Genomic DNA, 21781 nt, shown 5'->3' with positions numbered 1-21781 from the left:
TAGACCATATGTTAGAAAACAAAACAAGTCTCAATAAATATTTTAAGTTTGAAATCATCCAAAGTATCTTCTCTGATCACAATGGAATAAAACTAGAAATCAATAACAGAAGGAAAACTGGAAAATTCACAAATTTGAGGAAATCAAAGAAATACTCTTAGCACAATTCAACCCATAACAAGGATTACTGGATTTTTTTCCCTCAAGTCCAGTCAGAAAACTGGAAAATGACTCTAATGGCCCAACTGGAGATTAGGTGCTATCCCTGAGCCAGTCAGTTGGGGCCAAGGTAACTGGAGTAAGGAGAGGCTAATCCTCGTATAGACGCACAATGGGGTTTGGGTGATTTTCCAGGAACAGGAAAGGGACCTGATCAGACAATATGGTAGGTCCACCATGCTGATAGTGGTTCACATAAAGTCAAAAGAGTTATAAAGAAATTAATATTTAAGATACACATGGGGAAGGGAGGCTGGTAAGATAAGGATCATCTATTGCTCAGCTGGGTGAGGGGAAGCTTTCACCTCTGTTGCCCAGGCAACATGAATCTCTGCATCTGGAAGTAGCAAGGGCCAGCGAACCTGAGAGTGGTTATCTCTGGCTTTCTAAGCCAAAGAGAATAGAGCAAAATGCGTCATTAGAACAACATTCCCTGAGCTAAACATTGAGAGCTGAAGTACAGAAAAACATTGGTCAAATAACCTAAGAAAGACATAAGATAGAGGCATAACTTAGACCAATGCCAGAGATCAGGCTGTTGCCCACAAAAGTACATATGCACGTTTCTAGAAGCATATGAGAAGGGTAGGCTAAGTCCAATAGCGAGACTTGATGATTTTAAGAATATCTTTATTTCTTTATTCTAATTCTTCCATATATATTTAATTTCTTTTGTTCTTTGTCTCTGGAGGTGGAATGGAAGGAATGCTTCTGCATTCTAGGAACAAAGGTTTATATTGCAATTGTCTCTTAAAGGGGAAGACCTGGTAACAGGTGACAGTTCCCTTACCCACTTCAGGTCATCTCCCTGAGCGTTGTTTGTGGTGTCCCTCTTTTAAAGGTGCTCATCTCCTTATCTGGATGCAGCAGAGAGGCAGGGAAAGCACCAAGAGCATGTCAGGGCACTGACAGGGGATGGGTGGTTCTCAAGGAAGAGCTTTCTTTTGTTCAGAAACTGCTGAGCTCAGCTCTGTTGCTGATAATTAACAGGCTCTTTACCCTTCTTCAGGGAGAACTACCTTTTTCTTCTTGCCCTTGGCAGTGACCAGTCATTCTTCTTTGACAGCTTAGTGAAATTCCTAGGAGAGAAAGGAGAAGAATAGCTCTCAGCAGATTCATGAGGAAATTCTTTTGTAAGGAGTTTAAATTAGGAACTACATTGACTTTAAATAGTGTTTGTCTCATTTTGAAAACTTAGTGAAATGTTTTCAAATATTTTAGATTCATTTAAGTTCACTTGATACATGAACCATGTGACAACTAAAAGAAACCTTCCTGAGTATTCTAAAAATATATTAAAAAAATTAACATTACAGTATTGAAGAAACTTGAATTTTGTTAAATGTCCTCAAACTGTACACAACCTTACTAAGATATCATTTTGAAATCACAAGTTTAAATTAATTATTCAATTATTTATTTTAAATTGGAATTACAAGGCTGATTTCTTACTCTAATTGGCTAAATTCTTATAAACATAACAAATACGAAATATTAATAATACACAGATTCAATAACACAAATATTAATGCTATGGTTTTGATTACTTATACATTTTTATATTTAATTCTAAATCTTTACAGAATTGAAAAATGCTTAACTATCAAGGAGATATGTATGCCTTTGCAAACAATTTTGAAGGATATCTTCTCTGCCGGTTGAAATTCTGTAAGAGTGGAGGATTTCAGTTGAGACACTGACTGGATTCTTGTGGATGACATTGATGGGCCATTTTTTGAGCTGTTATATTAAGATCCTCTAAATAGGGTGGCCTGATGGCACGCGTGGTCCCTATTCCTGTGACTAGGTTGTATATTACCCAATTCTTTTATCTACTCACAGAGTATGAGACTCCCTTTCAGCAGTACATAAATTATTCTTATATCCTTTTTTTTTTTTCAGGGGGTTCTGGCTGAGGGATCTTGTACTAGCTACATATTTCTACATAATAAACAACTTCAAAACTTAGTGGCTTTAAAAAAAACTCTATTTTATTGTATCTCACAATTTTGTGGGTCAGAAATTTGGCAGGAATCAGCTTGTTCATTCTTCTGTTCCATCAAGTGACCTCCATTAACACCACGTGGAAGAGAAAGATTATCCAGCTGAACCCTACAGCATTCATGACCTACAAAACTGTGAAATCTAATAAAATGGTCTGAAAAGTCCAGAGAGGTTTTATTCCCATGTCTCATACTTTAGGAGAATGGCTGGAAGGCTGGGCTTAGTTGGGACTGTCAATTGAAGTGCTTACATGTGGTGTTTCTAGCAATGTGACCTTAGGGTAGTCAGACTTCTTACGTAGACTCTAAGGGCACTAAAAGCAAGTGTTCTTGTAAGCAAGGTGGAAGTTGCACGAGCTTTTGTGATCTAACCTCAGAAGTCACATAGGGTTCACTTGCCACGAGACTTGACTAGTTGAAGAGTCACAAGCCCCATCCATATTCAAGAAAAGGGGACATAGACACCCCTTTCTATGGCAGAAGTATCAACAAATATGTGACCACACTTTAAACCTGCCACAAAGCTATTAAAATAATTAGAGGTCTTTTCCATTTAACTCGAAAGGTCTTTGACTTTGATGTGCATTCTTTTCAAATACTTCCTGTATGTTACGAACGCATAGATATTAAAACAATATCTGATTAAATTCTAGGTATATTGCATGGCATTTTCTCACAATCTGGTCATGACTTTGAAAGGTCTTTCTATTTGGTAAAATGACCTCGAAAGAGCATTCTACTTGATGAAATCCTGTATAAGAAAATTTCTGTACTTTATTTGCTAATGAGCCACAGATGCCGTCACTTGAAATGAACTCAGAGGTGAAATGTCCTGGTCTTACATTAATGATTTTTTGAATTTTTCTAACTGATAAATGTGCTATGAGGAATATTTTATGTTCTTATATACTCAATTCAACAAATATAGAATGAGTATCTTCTGTAAGTGAAGTGCACATTAAAGAAAGGTTTGGATTTTATCAGGTGTAGATGGCTAGGAGTCATTCAAAATGAATGGGACAAGGCAGCAATCTAGGGAAGACATTTTTGAGGATAGTGTGCTAAGAAAAAATGCAAGCAGGTCTGCAACCTGCTTCATTCAGTCGGACTTGCAGACCAAATTCCTTCTGTTGTCTTACTCTATCTGGTTAACTCCTACAGGGATCTTAATCTTGATTCCACTTTTTGGGTGATTCTGTCCATTGCCCCTCATTGAAACAAGAATTGGTAGATGTTGAATAAATATTTGTTGACTGAATAAATGAATGGCCAATTTCAGAGAATTTAAATATAATAAATCAACTCTTCACACTAAAATTATAGTGCTCATAATTTAATTTTTCAGTGATCAGAAAGCATTTTAAGTTCTCACTAGTACCTTTGGTAATCATTGTAAATAATCAGTTATCATTGTTTTTGTCACTCAACTTACTTTGCTTTTCTGGGTATTTTAATTCCAGATAAAGAAGCACGTACTGTATTTCTCTCTGTTTTTTCTATCTAAATAAGATGATAGAGAATCAGGACTCTAAGAATTCAGAGTGAGCTCACTGATAATACAAACCATCACCAGCTCTTTTCAGTGGCTACTGTAAAATATCCTTAGGAATAGAATCTTGTTTGGTTCCAGTGAAATGCCCTGAAGAATGCACAATGCTTGATGTGTGCTAAAGGCAAGATAATATTGCAAAGTTGCCATCCCCTAAATTCAGGTGGTTTTGATCTCACTCAGTTGTGTCCTATAATGTGGGTCTGGAGAGAGATCTGCTTGATCTGCCACTGATTTAGTTGCCGGATCGCCCTACCTTTTACATTTCATTGGTTCGTTCTATCTCCATGTTAATCTCCTCTTTCCACTCCAAATATCATGTCCTCTTTGTTTTGTCTTACAGGCTTTGTGCTGCTCTTGAAAATAACCTACCATAGTTAAGGGGGCCCAAGAGGAAAAGTTATCTGTGATTTAGGGTGATGATTTCAATTTTCAAAGGCCCTCTAAATATAGAGTCTACTTGCTTGAAAAAATGTGTTTAGAATGAGATCAGTTGTGGCAGGTTTCTTGCTTTCAGGAATCTGAAGGGAGTGCTGAACAGAGGGGAGGAATGAAATGTGAAATGAGTTTCATAGTCCTGAACCTTGGCAGGCTGAGCTGTGTCACGGTGGGAAACAATTCAGAGGGAGTGTGATATGGGCGAGTGGATGTGTTTTCTCCTTATGCTATTGCAGCTAAGTGACTGGGGTGTCAGTATTTTGCTACCATTTTAAAACAAAAAGGGTTCCTGGTAGGAGGGCCTCTAGTTATTTTTGATTTATTACCTAATTTTCAGACACTAGAAATTAACAACAAGAAATGAACATGGGCAGAGAATAGCAGAAGCTCTGCAATGATGATTCATTCATATGAATAAATAACATCATTTCAGCATTAAGACAAACTAGGTGTGGCCATTTTCGAAACACCAAGGTCTGTGTTATCTTTTATTTCCTAGAATTACATCATTGTACACTGTACAATGAAGAAATTGTACAAAGAGCTGTTCATGAACATTAGCCTCTTTTCTAAACTGGTCCGTGAGATTTTCAGTAAGTAGTCTTTGGAGGGGAAAAAGGGTTTTTTCCCCCCTTTGAAAAATGAAGTAAGAGAAAGGAGGATTGCTGATCTAGTGTGCTTAAAATTGTAAAAAAAAAAAAAATCAGTAAAAAATTTTCATGTACAAAGATTCTAATGCTGATCTGGCCTCCTTTTCCATGGAATATAAATCTGTCTGATTCAGCTAATTTTGCCACATGGTTTTTACTCAGGTAATGCAGTAATTGATTTAAAAAATTTTTAATATATTTTTTATGCTGCATTTGCTAATATTGTTGATGGCAGTGATCAGTCTTATTTCTGATTTTAGTGAAAATGGATTTAGTATGTTTTAATTTAACTTGATGTTTCCTTTGGTTTGGCTGGTCGGTTGCATAAGGTTCCCCGGTTCTTCTTTCCATCCTGGTTACACCTCCCCACTGTGTCATGGTGGTAGAGTGTACTCCTCTGCCCCGTTGATGTTGGGCTTGGCTGTGTAACCTGATTTGGCCATTGGAGTATTAATGTACACTACTAAAGCAAAGTCTTCAAAACTGTTCCTTTGATCTGCCCCAGGTAGCTGGAACACCTTTTGTGAAGGTCTAAGAATGAAGACACTTGTAACGAAGATAAACTGGACCCAAAGCCTGGAGTTCAGCTTGTCACTGCAAAGCCCAGCCTAGATCAGCCAAACCACTGCAAAGTGCAGACCTGTGAAGATGAAAAGAATTGTTTATTGTTGCAAGCCACTGAAATTCTGACTTTCTATTATGTAGCAAAAATTGACTAATACAGACATTGGTTCTAGAAGTGGCTGGTTTTTTTTAAAGGAATTCCTTTATTTTTATTATTTATTTATTTATTTATTTATTTTTGGCTGTGTTGGGTCTTCGTTTCTGTGCAAGGGCTTTCTCCAGTTGCGGCAAGCGGGGGTCACTCTTCATCGCCGTGCGCGGGCCTCTCACTATCGCGGCCTCTCCTGTTGCGGAGCACAAGCTCCAGACACGCAGGCTCAGTAGCTGTGGCTCACGGGCCCAGTTGCTCCGCGGCATGTGGGATCCTCCCAGACCAGGGTTCGAACCCGTGTTCCCTGCATTGGCAGGCAGACTCCCAACCACTGTGCCACCAGGGAAGCCCTGGCTGTTGTTTTTACAAAAACCTAATATATATGGTATTATTGCTTTTGGGACTAGGAGGGAAGGTGGTATAAAAACTTGTACAGAAAGTTGGAAAACTTACAAACTTACAACCTAAACATTTGTTTAGCTATTATACTGTACTGTATAATGTACTGACAAAACATTTGTTTAAACTATTATATGCTATACCCTTGAAGGCAGAAAATGTACCTAATGAACTTGTGGAATTAGAAAGATATTTCAAGGCAGAATGTTGATAGCATGAGCAGGTTGTTGTAAGAAATGACCTCAGAAAAAAAAACTGGCCAATTTGCAAGCAGAATTGAAAGAAAACAAAGAGTCCAAACAATGCAGTTTGGATAATGAAACTGTCTCTCACTGAGTCATAGCAATGGCCATGAAGACATAGGACAAAGACAAATCAAAGATGAGACCTATGGCATCCTTTTTTAAGACCAGAAAAAATTAGAGTAGTGCTAGGAGATCCTTCCAGAAAGGTAAATTTTGCTGATATCCAATTTATAATTGGATTCTTTAATAGTTCTTCTTGTGCCTTATCTAAGAATTTTTTGCTTATCCCAGAGTCAAAGAGATATTCTTCTATTTTATCCGAGAAAATTTATAGTTTTAGTTTTCACATTAAGGTCAATGATCCTTCTTGAATTAATTTTTTTATAATGTGAAGGAGTTAAGATCAAAATTTTTTTCCCTCAATGGCTATCCAATTTCTTCAGCACCATTTATTGAAGAGACCTTTCTTTCTCATATTAAATTTTATTAACATCTTTGTTGAACATTAAGTAACTGAGTTCTCTGCTCTGATCCATTAATCTATGGGTTTATCCTTAGGTCAAATAGGAAATTTACTGTTTCAATGAGTGTAGTTTTTTGTTAAGTTTTGAAATCTTTTAGTATATCTCTTCCAAATTTGCCTTTTTCATCAAGATAATTTTGACTATTTCAGGACATTTTCTCCATATATATGTTAAAATCAGTTTATTAATATCTACAAAAAATGGCTGCTGGTATTTTGTTTGGGATTGTAATCAACAACAAAACAATATTGGGTTTGATCCATGGGCATGGTCTGTCTTTCCATTTATTTGTCTTCTTTAATTTTTTTCTCAGCAGTAATTTTTTGGGTAGTTTTCTCATGTAGTTTTCAGTGTAGAAGATTTTGCTTTTCTTTTGTTAAATTTACTTTTTAGTATTTGCTGTTTTTAAGCTATTATAAATAGATTATTTTTTTAATTTAATTATACAATGGTTTATTGCATGTATATGGAAATGCCATTGACATTTTAAAATATTGACCTTATATGGGATGACTTTGCTAAATTCACTGATTAGTTTTAGTATGATGTTGATTCTTTTAGATTTTCTACTTATATAATTATGTCATCTGTAAATAATGGTAGTTCTACTTATACTTTTCCAATCTTTATGACATTTATTTTTATTACATGAACTATGACTTTTATTATAGTGTTGAATGGAAGTAGTGAGAGTGGACATCTTTGCCCTCTTCTTGATCTTAGGGAAAAGCCTCCAATATCTTACAGTATAATATTAACTGCAAAGATTTTTTGTTAAATATCTTTTATTAGCTTAATTTTCTTTCTCTTCCTAATTTGCTGAGAGTTTTGTTTGTTTTTACCATGTACAAGTATTGAATTTTATCAATTTTTTTTATACTCCTATTGAGATGATCATGTATTTCTCCTTTTAAATTTGTTGAAGTGATTGATTTTCTAAAGTTAAACCAACCTTGAATTCCTTGGGTACATGTTACCACTAGGTCATGATATAATATTATTTTTACCTATCACTAGATTCCATTTGCTACTATTTAGTTTAGGATTTTTTCCCATCTTTGTTTATGAAATACAAGAGCCTAATGTCTTTTTCTAATAATATTCTCTTCAGGTTTTAGTCATAGGGTTATGTTGACCTCATAAATCAATACTTCATGAAGTACTCTCTCTATTCTCTATAAGAGTTTGTATAGGATTGAAATTATTTCTTCCTTAAATGTTTGGTAAAATTCTCCAAAAGAGCATCTGGGTCTGGATATTTCATTGAAGGAAGGTTTGTATTTGCATATTCACTTTTTAAAAACAATATACAACTCTTTAGATTTTCTATATATTCTTGTGTCAGTTTCAGTAAATTGTGTTTTTCAAGAAATTTATCAATTTCCTCTAAGTTGTTAAATATATTTCCATAAAGTTGTTCATAAAATATTTGGTTTTTATCATGTTAATATCTGTAGGTTATGTTCGTTATGTAATATTTTCACTGACTGATTTTTGCCTGCCTGTCTTACTAATTGCTAAGAGGTGTATGCTAAAAACTCTGAGGACTATGAAGCTATCTGTCCATTTCTTCTTTATTCTTGTCTATTTTTTTTGGCTTAATTTCTTTTGAAGCAACACTATTAGATGCACATGTAATTAGGATTGTCATATGTTTCTAACGGATTGACCCATTTATTATTATGAAATATCCTACTGTATCTCTAGTAATATCCTTTATCTGAAGTCTATTGTATCTGATATTAATATAATCATGCCAAAAAATTAGTATTTGGATGATATAACTTTTCAATCTTCTTCTTTTATCCTATGTTCTTATATTTAACGTGTGACACTTTGCCTAGATGTCAGTTCATTTTCTCACTAAAAAGAAGTAGATACCCCTAAAGAATGATTGAGTTCATGACTGAACAGAGATGAGAAAAAAAAGGGGAAGGGGGTTGGAATATTTTTTGTGCCAGAAATTAAGGAAAGCACTAAAAGTAAAATTGGTTCATGTTAAAAGGATGCAGGAGCCAAATATGGGGTAGTTTCAACATCAGAATAGGTAAGGACAATAATGAGTTATAATTCAGTGAAGAAAATAAGAATACAAGAGTCCATACTGGAAAGGAAGGAAGGAAGGAAGGAAGGAAGAAAGGAAGGTGTATGTGAGCTCTTCCTTATGGTAGAATGTCAATTGATAAATATAAAACAAGTGATAGAGTTTTAAAAATCATCCCTTAGAACATCATATTAAAAATGGATTCAGGTAAGAAACACAAATAAAAGTAATTAAAGTCGTCTATGGTAGTATTTAGTATAGTAGGGGGACAATTTGATGAAGAAAATGATATTTACATTACCTAAAAAAATTCCCCAGAAGTTGTTTATTAACCATAAAAGGAAAAATAGTAACTCTTCAAGTGGAGAAAACAGGGGGAAATAAACATCACATGCCTCTAGATATGATACTTTGGGAAGATGATAATATCATTTATGTAGTATTTCACCAAAAATGCATAACCTAAATCTAATCATAGGACAAGGATATCTGGATGAAAAAATTAATTTTTAATTGTCAAGGTTGGATATTTCCTGCAATAAGTTTAGGATAAAAAAAGCTCACTTCACTAGTAAATCAGTAAGAGCTGACTGTGAATGACAGGATTTCTTACTGATGTCATTCATATTCTAACATGATGGACAATTGGTACAGACATAACTGGTCAGTCAGAAACAGAGAATGAGTATGTTCTGGCAACAGCAATAATATATCTTCTAAAAAAAGTTTTCAACTACTTTTCTCCAAAACTGTGCTCCTTAGACAGCTATTCAGTAAGTAATAATAATGACAAAAACAACAGTAATGCTAGGAAGGAGGGGAAGTCAAGGAGAAAAGGGCAAACATCTATTGGGCTTTTATTTAGTGCAGGGAACTGCACTAAGTCTTTCTGAATTATAATAAGTTCTCTTATTATTCCCATTGAATGAAGGAGGAAAACAAGGCACAGAGAAGTTATACTACTGGACCAATGCAAGAGCATCTATCTAATATCTACTTTACCTCTGCAATGAGTAGAGTAATGATTTTTGGGGAATTGGCCTTGGACAAAGTGGTGCATCTATTTGAGTCAAAGGTAATTCAATCACTTTTACCAGTGATTAATTTAAATTGGGTTAGTGACCCAAATCTGGCCAATGAGACATGAGGAGAGGTTTGATGGAATCTTTAGAGAAAGGTCTTAGTTTGCTTTAAAAGCCAATCTCAGTCTCCCAGTGGGCTTGAACTAGGAGGCACATAGCTGTGATTGCTACTGGTGGCCACCTCACAACTGCAAAAGGAACCAGCTTTATTATGATGTATGGAGAAGAATATTAGATAGAAAGAACCTGGGTGCTGATGAGAATGAATTGCTTCTGAAGCTGCCCACCTCTGGAATTCTTCTTACATAAAATAGCTTTTTTTTTTTCTTTTTTTGCTTAAACTAGTTTGCATATGAGTAGAGTGAGACTAGAGTAACACTTAACTTTAATCCTTAAATTCCAGTAAATATTTCATTTGTACTGCTGAGCCACAGAATGAACCCACACCAATCTTTGCATACCTTGTTTGACTGAATATTTTTTATACTTTTTCTTTTATTGTTTAAAAACCAGTATGTTTATCATTCATATCACAAAGGGCTACTTTTCCTAATAAACAAGAAGTTCTTCAAATCAATAAGAAAATATCGATTGAAAAGAAAAATAAGCAAATGCCACAAACAGACAATTCACAGGAAAGGAAATAAAAATAGATCTTAAATATAAAAGAGGCTTACCTTCACTCATAATAAGATAAATGAAAATGAAAATTACACTACTTTACACTATTTTTCTTCCATCAGATTGCAAAGACAAAACTATTTGATAACACTATTCTGGCAGGTGTGGAGAAATGGCATTATCATATGTTACTGATGGTTATTTAATTGGTACAACTCTTATGAAGGGTCGTGTGGCACCATTGTTTTTTTATTGGAGTATAATTGCTTTACAATGTCATGTTAGTTTCTGCTGTATAACAAAGTGAATCAGCTATATGTATACATATATCCCCTCCCTCTTAGACCTCCCCCACTTGCATCCCACCCATCTAGGTCACCATAGAGCACAAAGCTGAGCTCCCTGTGCTATACAGCAGGTTCACTAGCTAGATATACTAGCTATCTATTTTACATATAATAGTGTATATATGTCAATGCTACGCTCTCAATTTGTCCCACTCTCCCCTTCCCCGCTGTGTCCACAAGTCTGTTTTCTACATCTGCATCTCTTTTCCTGCCCTGCAAATAAGTTCATCAGTACCATTTTTCTAGATTCCATATATATGCGTTAATATACAGTATTTGTTTTTCCTCTTTCTGACTTACTTCACTCTGTATGACAGACTCTAGGTCCATCTACATCTCTACAAATGACCCAATTTCATTCCTTTTTATGGCTGAGTAATATTCCTTCGAATATATGTACCACATCTTCTTTATCCATTCATCTGTCGATGGACATTTATGTTGCTTCCATGTCCTGACTATTGTAAATAATGCTGCAATGAACATTGGAATACATGTCTCTTTTTGAATTATGGTTTTCTCAGGGTATATGCCCAGTAGTGGAATTGCTGGGTCATACGGTTCTAGCAATTCCATTTATGGGAATTGAACTTACAAATATAATTATATTCATTGAAATTATATTTTCACAAGTTTATTACTTTCAGTTTTGTTTGCCATAGCAAAAGATTGGAAACAACCTATATGTCTAGGTACATAAACCTAGTTAAATAAATTAGGGTGTACTATATAATGTAATACCATGGAAGTATTAAAAATACGGAAAAAGTCATCTAGAAAGAGACAAAGTGATATCAAAGATATATTGTTTAAAATAGGTACAGTGCAGTATATATAATGTGTTATCAATTATGTAAAAGGAGAAAATAATGTTTTGGAATTTATATGCATTTGTGTTTGCATAAATATATGTTTTTGCAATATATGAATTTGCTCAACTTTTGTAAACTATCTCTAAAAGGATACACAGGTAAGTAAGTGATGACATTTTTTGCCTTCAGGAAGGGAAACCAGGGGCTTAGAGGTCAGCATCAGATGAGACTTGAACTTTTTGTATTTAAATACAAAAATATTTTGAAAAATAAAAAAGCACAATTAAAAAAACCAAATAGCCAAACAAATATATATATGTATATATATATATGTATGCACACATATAGACATGAGAACAATTTCTGTTAGTAATTTCTAAAAATTGTTTTAAAGAATTTATCTTAAGGATTTCTTTTTCTCTAAAGCTGCATCTTCATATTATTCTTTAGGCATGTTTTTTGAGTAAATAAGGATGTACATTCAAATTTATTGACACAGAAAAATGCCCACATCACATACCATACAAAATTGCATATATATGTATATATACTTAGAAGACAGATGTGTACACACACAGACACACACACACACATAATAACCCCTAGAGAGATACTTGGAAGTAGTGCAAGTATTACCCATAATAATCTCTCTCTAAGTGATAGAATTTTCGTGATTTTTGCTTTCTTCTTTGTACTTTTCTATAATTGAATTTACTACACACAATGAATATGTATCTCTTCTCCCCCAAAGAATAAAGTTTTTGTAAAAGAATACAAAATATTCATAAGCTGGAAAAATTTATCCCATAGTGAATAATAGCATTAAGTGTAGTATTTTTTTCTAAATTGCCACTTGAAATTAGAATAAAAACACCGCATTTTAAAATAAAAACTGCTAGTTCCCTTCCTTAATAGAATACCAGCCTAATAGGAGCAGTATTTTTCTAAGGTTCCAGCTATTCCAGGCGTCACAGTTCCACATGTTTTCCTGCCAGTGCTTTCCTGGCTGCAATGTTGTTTTTTCTTGCAAAAAAAGATTTACAGAAAAAAACTTGTAAAAGAAAGGCACTACTTCAGCAAAATTTTTAGACTCTTATCAGATAGGATTTGCAGGCTGAACACGACCAGCCTTACCTTAGCCTAATGTAGGAGGGATGGTTTGGCCTGACGTTTATACCCCTTTTCTGGAGAACTGCTAGGTTATTTCTCCTCTCCACCCTGCCCTTTGGCACTGATGAATTTTATTCAAGTTCCTCTTCAAGTCTTGCAAATTTGCCAGCACACTTGCTCCCTACACTATATTGTTACATGACCTCTTAACCCAATAACTCCCATCTTATAATTACAACATGGAAAGAAGTACAAAATTTCCAATGCCAATCACCAGTGTGCACATACTAAAACACCAAAACATAGATATAATACATATTATTACACACAAAGGAAAACATTGTCTTTTTCCTGTGTTGTGCCAGTTCTTCAGGATCAATAGATTTAAACTTGCTGGATTATCCAAACTAAATCATGAAACAATAAATGATTTAAAAATATGCCTACAGGGACTTCCCTGGTGGCACAGGCATTAGGAGTCCATCTGCCAATGGAGGGGACACGGGTTCAATCCCTGGTCTGGGAAGATCCCACATGCTGCGGAACAACTAAGCACCACAACCCGTGCACCACAACTAATGAGCCTGTGCTCTAGAGCCTGCGAGCCACAACTACTGAGCCCGTGTGCCACAGCTCCTGAAGCCCACCTGCCTAGAGCCTATGCCCCACAACAAGAAAAGCCACTGCAGTGAGAAGCACCGCAACAAAGAGTAGCCCCCGCTCGCCGCAACTAGAGAAAACCCGCGCGCAGCAACAAAGACCCAACGCAGCCAAAAATAAATAAGTAAATAATTAATTAATTTAAAAAATATGCCTACAATAACTAATCTACTCAGTGAGCACTATGGGGCCAAGGACTATGATAGGTATTTTGTGTTCATGATCTCCACCTGCCAAGGAACCTTCATACTGTTTTCCATAGTGACTGTACCAATTTATAGTCTCACCAACAGCACGCTAGGGTTAACAGTGCACTCATTTAAAGAATGAGAATTCTTTATACTAAGTTTGCCGACTACTCATCATCTACACCCAACCTACAGGAAGGGGTCAATGGGGTGTGTTGGCTGAGCCTGCCCTTTTTTATTATGTAAGCAAAGTATTTCAGATGCCCCACGCAAGACACTCCATTTGTTGGTCAGAACTGTAGTGTGAGGCCAGTCCTGGCTGGAAGACGTCAAGGGAAAGGGGTTGGAGCTGAGGGTCAGCTGACCAGGATGTGGGTCAAGGAGAGAGAATATAAGAGAGGAGAGGAGAAGGGTGAATGGGGCTGAGCAGAAGATGGGGAAGAGGACCTGTCACCACCACCTGGGAAGATTGTGCTTGGGGATGGGAGATGGAGGGAGCGTGATGTAGACACCTTGGCTGTCTTTACTGTGCCCTCCTGCTCCACCATATATCATCCCCACAGCTCTCCCTTATGACCAGGATATGGCACAATGCTCTTAGGCCAGCCTTTTCTCTGCATTCTAACCTCATCCAATATGGAATTGATTGTCCCTTAAAAACCTTAGCTCTTTTTTTAAATTAAAGTATAGTTGATTTACAATGTTTCAGCTGTACAGCAAAGTGATTCAGTCATATGTATACACACACACATATATATATTCTTTTGCAGGTTCTTTTCCATTGTAGGTTATTATGCAATATTGAGTATAGTTCCCTGTGCTATATGGTAGGTTCTTGCTGTTTATCTAATTTATATATAAGATTCATGGCAAGAACTGTAAAGGGTCTGAGACCTTAACCCTACTTACAGGCTAAGAGGTTATCATGGATGATTGCAGAAGACATGAGATTCTGGGGTCAGAGATAAAGAATATTATCACTCATAGCAAAAGCAGTACATAGACTTTCATGTTCATTTGCGTCAGTTTCCCATGGCCCCCAAGTCCAGCCACTATACAAAGAGCCCTTGATGGATACCTGTAGACGCATTGAGTTGCATTACAGGAGAACACTGATCTTGGGGAATCTTTCACTTTTAGAGTGAGCCTACTCTTAGTCTTGGGGAGATGTACCTCATCCCTCATGTTTGTTTCCTACAAACACCATCCTGAAAAAGGCCTAGTAAATATCTGTCAGGGTCTTGCAATCTTGGCATACCAAGCAAGGATGTGCAGGACCGCTCAGAACCCATGGCAAAATTGCTTCTCCCAAAGGGGCAGAGGGTAGAAAATTACAGACTGCATGAAATCTGGCCTGCAACCTGTTTTTTTTACTATCCATGAGCTAAGGACGGTTTTTACATTTGTACTCTGAATAGAAAAATTATTATGCCCCACAAAAGAGAATTCTATTCTTCTCATTAATAGACCCATATTACAAAAAAATTTTACACAATTGTTATTAAAATACCTTGACTTTTATCGATAAAAAATCTCTTTTTTTTATGTTTCTATATAGTATCGTTGATTTTGTTTCTTTGCCTGCAAGCCCTAAATTATCTGACTCTTGACAGAAAAAGTTTGCTGGCTTCTGATCTAGGTAATTGAGAAAAAATTCACAAATGGTCCCGCTTATTTGCCATTTTTGTAACTGCTAATTTCATTGCTAAGCTTAGAGGAAATGTGTGACTAACCAAATTAGTTCAGGTGTGTGCAGATTCTCTTTTTAAATATAATTTTTGAATAGGTAAACATGTACATTATTTAATTCAAATCAGAATTTAAAAGGCTTCTTACCAGCTTTTCTCCCCTAGTCAGGTTGATCTTTGAGTCTCCCATCGCCAAAGCTGTGGTTTATCACTTAAAAACACCTTGGCTTTATATTTAGTCTGATAATAAAAAAGACTAGCATGCTTGAATTAGAGGGATAGAATACTGCTTATCCAAACTGTTTTTTATTTGTATCATTTCCTCTTCTTTCTTGGATCCAGCTTGCCTGGATTAACTTTATTTAGTCCTCAGTACAAATGTCAAACTAGTTAAAGTTGGTGTTTCAGTTATGTATTTGTGCATAATAAATTATGTCCAAACTTAGAGGCTTGGAGCAATAACAATTTATTATGTCTCACAATTCTGTGGGTTGACCAGATGATTCTCCTGCATTCTGGAGGTGTCAGCTGGAGTGCTGAGATGGCTGGAAGGGCCGTAATGGCCTCACTCATGTTGCTGGCTGTTGGTGCCAGGGGCCAGCCGGGAACTCAGTTGGGATTATTGACTGGGGCCTTGGTTCTTCTCTAAGCGGGTCTCTCACATGGCTGCCTGGTTTTTTATTGAGTGGACATTGGGCTCTAAGAAAGAGCACTCCAAACCTAGTCTAAGAAGTTACACACAAACCATTGAATTACATTGATCAAAATATATCACAGAAATGTATCCTGGTTATGCAAGATGTTAACGTTATGGGAAGCTGGGTGAAGGGTACACAGGAACCCATCATATTATGTTTGCAACTCTTCTACGAATAAAAATTATTTAAAAATAAAAAGTTTACAAAGAAATAAGTCATGGGGTTAGCTCAGATTTAAGGGGAGGGTAAATAGACTCCACTTTTTTAAAAAAAATTTATTTATTTTATTTATTTATTTTTGGCTGCATTGGGTCTTCGTTTCTGCATGTGGGCTTTCTCTAGTTGTGGCGAGCGGGGCCTACTCTTCATTGCGGTGCGTGGGCTTCTCATTGCGGTGGCTTCTCTTGTTGCAGAACATGGGCTTTAGGCTTGTGGGCTTCAGTAATTGTGGCACGTGGGCTCAGTAGTTGTGACTTGCAGGGTCAGTAGTTGTGGTGCACGGGCTTAGTTGCTCTGTGGCATGTGGGATCTTCCTGGACCATGGATTGAACCCATGTCCCCTGCACTGGCAGGCGGATTCTTAACCACTGCACCACCAGGGAAGTCCCTAGACTCCACTTTTTGATGGCGGAATGATCAGGTTATATTACAAGAGAACATGTGTTATGGGAGGGGTTGTTGTAGCAACCTAGTGGGCTTCTAACAGTGTCCTCTGTTCAGGACATTTAGCCATGGCATGAGTTGGAGAGTGTGTGTGTGTGTGTGTGTGTGTGTCTGATTTCTAATGCTTTCCCACCTGAATTTCACAATTTCACTTTTGAGCCAACTGTTAAGAAATACTTCTGTGTTCGTATTGCCATCCACTCCTCCTTGGATCACATTTTTTGAACATGATCCAGAAAAAATAGGTTGTCTTGGGTAAAGTTAAGGAATGGTCACTGACTTGACTACTGTGATGTGCTGATCTGGAGATTGGGACTCAGACACAGAAATGCATCACATGCAAATGGCACATGAGCTAAAGTAGAGAGCATTTGTTCCTGAAAGACCTGGGTCTCTCGGTTGCAACCTCTAGAATCTAGATGAACTGCTAATCATCAGTATTTGCTTTGTGAGCTAATCAATCACAAAACACTTTAAATTTGAAAGCTTGGCTGTGATAATTTGCAAGTCATTTGTAAACACCTCAGAATTTATTTAAACTACATTTTAGCGTCTGCCTTCGTCTTTCCTGAAGTTCCAAATTCCACTTTCTGCTCTTTTAACCTTTCATCATACCCCAGCATGGGAATAGAGGATTTATGAGGGAAGAGGAAGAAATCTGGGGTTGTTTGGCACAGAGATTCTATCCAAAACTTGTTTAAGAAAGTGCCATATTCGTAAATGAAAGTGATCTATGTTTTACTTCTTGTGCTGTCTATCTATATCGGATTTAGTATAAGAGACATGCTAGTTTTCCAAAATGAACTGGAAAGGTTTCCATCTTTGCATGTTCAGCAAAAATTTAAAGAACACAGGAGCCATCTGTTCTTTGAGTAGGACACATTTTTTAGAAATAGGTCTTTGATAAGTTAAAATTTTTTTTCAGTGACTATTAGTCTATTCTAGTTTTCTATTTATTCTTGAATCAATTTTTAAAATTTATTTTTCTAGAAAATCAGCAATTTCACCTAGATCTTCAAATTTGTTGGCAAAAAGCTGCACATGATACTTTATTATGACCTTTCAAATGTATCCTTATTTGTGGTTTTACTGTCTTTCTCATTGATAGTTTTTCCTTTTTTGTTTTATCTCTTTTCCTTGGTTAATCTTAACTATGCTTTTTCTTTTTTATTGTCTTTTTGGAAGAAAAAGCTCTGATTCTATTTATTAATTTTACTTTTCTGTTTGCTTTCTAATTTATTAATTTTATTAATTTCTTTGGCTTTGTGACTACTCTCAGTTTACTGATAAAGTCCAGAAGCTGAGAAAACTGAGTGGTAAAATTTCAACATGGGTATGAAAATTGTCCAAATTGGTGGTGAGGCATGTGATAGAGAGGAAGGCTGTTGGATGTGGTAGGGGCTTCTGAATGGTCAGTAAACAAAGTTGGGAGATGAGGGACCACTTAGTTTAGTATGAGTGGTAATCCAAAGACAGTCCTTTTGAGTGATTTCCTAGAAATGTAATGAATAATTTAAAGATGTTTAGAGTAAGTAGAGCGTAAAGGACAGAAAGGAAATAAAATGAACATATTTAATGGTGCTTAGGTAGATCTACTCTGCTCTGACTGCTGTCAAATTGTTTTACAGCAATCAAGAGCTTCATGATTTCTAGGAAAAAAAATTACTCAGAAGGTTATACTTCTAAATTCAAATTTATGAAATATTTTGTTATTCAGTGATGCCTTTTCTTCCATCCAGAGTTATGAACTTCCCACATCAAAATGTAGAATCTCTCCTTCTTGAAACAAAGGCAGATTCCTAATGAGCAGAAAGAGGTTTTTAATGCCACTGGGAAAGCAAACTATCCTGCCATTTTGATAACTTAAGGAGAATAATTGACATTGAATTAGGAGTGGAGGGCTTTGTCTCAGGCTTCAACAACTAATAAAGTATTACAGAGAAGCAATTCCTTGGATTCAGATTCCTCTGGGATCAAGTGTCTGTCTTACTGAATTTGAATGCAGAGCATATAAAACTTGTCTGAGCATTTAATGCAAACCAGATAATGAAGCATTTATATGTAATGCTCTCAGCAATGTCCAACAATTTTCATTACATCCCCCATCTTTAATTCTCTGGCCCCAAGAACCTGGGCCCCATAAACCTCTTAAAATGAAAATTTTCACATTATTCTCTTCCATCCTATTATTATCTCCTCATGGGTCTCTGAACCTCCTAGTTTTGCCTACCCTGAACTCAACCATCTTTGAATTTTTTGCCTACCCTCACTTTCCTCTTACAACTAATGGTTTTTAAATTCAGCTGTACACATGTGGTTCAGATGCATTCTTGCTTTCAGAGGAACTAGGAGTCACCAAACACCAAAATATATTAGACATTGTGGCAGGCATTGTCTACCTAACAAGATTTACTCTCCCCTTTCCTTTAATAAGAAAATCGTGATTTTAAGCTGGGCACATAACTGCTCAACCAAAAGGAAATCTTCTTAAAAGGGAGTGTGTAGGTTTTTCTCCTATCCTTTCTTTGTCCAGCTGTCCAAAAGAGGGGTAACGGGTCAGTGAACTATAGTCTTTGGATAAGAACAGTAGGAAGCTTGGTGAGAAGAATTACTGTGGATTATGAATTGTGTCTTCTACCCTCAAGTCTTACATTGAAGCCCTAACCCCCAATGTGACTGCATTTGGAGATAGGGTCTTTAGGGAGACCATTAAGGTGAAATGAGGTCATAAATGTGGTGCTCTAATCTGATGGGACTGGTGTCCTTGTTAGAAGAGGAAGAGACACCAGATCTTTTCTTTCTCTCTCTCTCTGTGAACACAAAAATGTCATGGAGGATACAATGAGAAGGCGGCTGTCTACAAGCCAGGAAGAGAGGCCTCACCAGAAACCAAGTCGGATGGCACCTTGATCTTGGACTTCTAGCCTACAGAACTGTGAGAAAACAAATGTTGTTTATGCCACCCAGTCTGTGGTATCTTGTTGTGGCAGCCTTAGCAGGCTAATACAGGTGTATGGGAACTCTCTGTACTATCTTTGCAACTTTTCTGTAAATTGACAATTATTTTTAAATAAAAAACTTATTAAAGAAAAATACAGTGATAAGAAAGAAGAGAAAGAAAGGCAGAAAACAAAATGGACAGAAGGCATAAATACAAAACTAGGTTGTGTTGGAGAATGGTTCTTCTCCACCTCATTGTTTTAAATCAACCGCTGCCATTTTTGAATTCATTCCTTTCACCTTCCTGCTTTACCTCCCCTGCCTTCTTCATTGTACTTCCATATGACTAGTCCTCTATTTTGTGACTCCTCCCATCTTCCTCCTCCCTCATATCTGTATATTTAGCTTCTTGGTTATAAGAATTAAACAAGCTATGTACTATAGCTACTTCATGCAGCCCGTGTTATTTCATGATTATGATATGATTCTTATAATGTGCAAGGCCACAGGTAACACATGCCAAATGAATGGCATAGACTCTGAAGACGACTGGATTCCAGGGACAAAGGGAGTCTGGTAGGGACCTGAATGGTTTCTGACAATATTCTCTGTGTGTATAATGATATAACGAATAAGGAAACTGAGGTTCAAAGAAACCAGGTAACTTTCTAACGTTACCCCCTGCTATGTGATCTGAATGTTTGTGTACCCACAAAATTTATATGTTGATATCTTGACTCCTAAGGTGATGCTCTTAGGAGGTGAGGTCTTTGAGAGGTAATTAGGTCATGAAGGTGGAGCCCTCATGAATGGGATTAGTTCCCTTATAAAAGAGACTCCAGAGGGATCCTTTGCCCATTCTTCTGCCATATGAAGGTACAATGAGAAACCTGCAGTCTGCAAAAGGGCCTTCACCCGACCATGCTAGAACCTTGACCTTGGGTTTCCAGCCTCCAAAACTGTGAGCAATAAACTTCTTTTATTTTTAAGACACCCAGTCTGCAGCCCAAATGGACTTAGACATCCCCTTACCAATACCAGTAAGTCTACATTAATAGAGAATCCTAGCTATTTAGTTCCAAGCCTCAAAGTGCCTGGCACACAGGGGCACTCATTAAGTGCCTATTGTGTGAATGTCTCAGTCCTCTGCAGTTGTTACATTAGAGTTCATAGTGCACAGCCTCTAATTTAAAACCCTGGCTACTTTGCTACATTGCCATCATCCTTGGATGGTGGTTGTTAGTACCTTTGAATAAGAAAAGAATAATTGAATATTTATCCAAATATTCTCCTTTTATACACTGGCACTGTCTTTGGGCTTAACAACCCCACATCCTGTCACCATGACAACACACTGTCCTTAGTCCCATTCAGACCATTAGACATACTTTATAAATAGAATATCTGGTTTCATTCTACCCCATTTTGACTTAACTTTTTTGTGTGTGATAAAACCAGAGATACTAAACAACATATTAAGTCTTTGCTTTAAAACTCAGACTATGGTGTTTTCATGAGGTTTTGATTTAATAGTTCACACAGGTCATGTGAGACTTGTCATGAGCATTTAACATTTAGAAACTATTTATTTTGTTCTCACAGCAAGTAGCAAGAAACTTCTATCTGGTAGGTGTAAAATTAGGTGCCAGAAACACAAAGATAAGCAAAAACGCCTTTCCTTCCCTGGGCACACTAACAACACACCACCTAGTATATTCATGTGTATGATGCACGAATCTGTAAATTTAAAATTAGAGATAATATGGTCAGATAGTGTTTCCCTCTTTTCTGCTAACATGAACACAACCAACTATTGATGTCCTCATATTTGCAGTTTGTTTTAGATTTTACTCTGAGAGTCTCAGATTATCCTAATGCTGAAGGGTTTATAACTTGTCAAATGACAAGACAGTCAAATTAGTGAAAGAAGAGACAGCACATTAATTCCAATCAGTGGGTTGTCTTCCTGTCTTATTTCAAAATACATTTGGTAGAGAAGCAGTTTCCTTTACCTCAGGTAATAAAATATGCTCTAGGAAAGTTTTCAGAAAATAAAAAAATTCCACCCTATTTAATTATATTTTATATTCAGTCTTAATGATTATCTTTCAGATTTTTCTAGGGGTAGGAAGAATGTGCAGAACTAACTGGGATTGGTAATACCAATGGTGATAATAGTTATTATA

The sequence above is a fragment of the Balaenoptera borealis genome, assembly GCF_965194805.1.
Source record: "Balaenoptera borealis genome assembly, chromosome: 9".
NCBI classification, from domain to species: Eukaryota; Metazoa; Chordata; class Mammalia; order Artiodactyla; family Balaenopteridae; genus Balaenoptera; species Balaenoptera borealis.
Note: the sequence above shows the minus strand (reverse complement) of the source record.